The sequence below is a fragment of the Arachis duranensis genome, chromosome 5 (genome assembly GCF_000817695.3).
Source record: "Arachis duranensis cultivar V14167 chromosome 5, aradu.V14167.gnm2.J7QH, whole genome shotgun sequence".
NCBI classification, from domain to species: Eukaryota; Viridiplantae; Streptophyta; class Magnoliopsida; order Fabales; family Fabaceae; genus Arachis; species Arachis duranensis.
The window spans coordinates 50,125,485-50,126,200 of NC_029776.3; positions in this window are offsets into that span (position 1 = coordinate 50,125,485).

A 716-nucleotide genomic window follows, 5' to 3' on the forward strand; every position below is an offset into this window, starting at 1 on the left:
GAATCCACTCCTTCCAACTCCATTACTCCTCTTCTTTGTGATGGTTGGCGTTGTCTTTGATGAGCAAAGAAATATTGGTTATTGGCCACCATGTCAATGAGGTTTTGAGCTTCCTCTGTGGTCTTCATGAGTTGTAATGAGCCTCCGGCAGAGTGATCAAGAGCTTCTTGAGCTTTAAGAGTGAGTCCCTCATAGAAGTTCTGTAACTTGTCCCACTCAGTGAACATCTCTGGTGGACATTTCCTCAATAGTGCCTTATATCTTTCCCATGCTTCATATAAGTTTTCAGCCTCCAATTGAGTGAACGTTTGAACCTCAGTCTTCAACCTTAGGATTCTTTGAAGGGGATAAAATTTGGCAAGAAACTTGCTCACCAAGTCATCCTAAGTGTTGATGCTTTCTTTTGGAAAGGTCTCTAGCCATTGGGTGGCTTTATCTCTGAGAGAAAATGGAAAGAGCAGCAACTTGTAGCTATCAGGAGGTACACCATTGGTTTTTACAGTGTCACAGATTCTCAATAAGGTAGACAAATGTTGATTTGGATCCTCCAAAGGTCCTCCTCCAAAAGAACAATTGTTTTGAACTAAAGTGATGAGTTGTGGCTTTAGTTCAAAATTGTTTGCATTGACATTAGGAGGAAGAATGCTACTTCCACAATGCCTAGCATTAGCAAATGTGTATGAAGCCAAGACTCTTCGTTGTTGTTGGTTATTGTT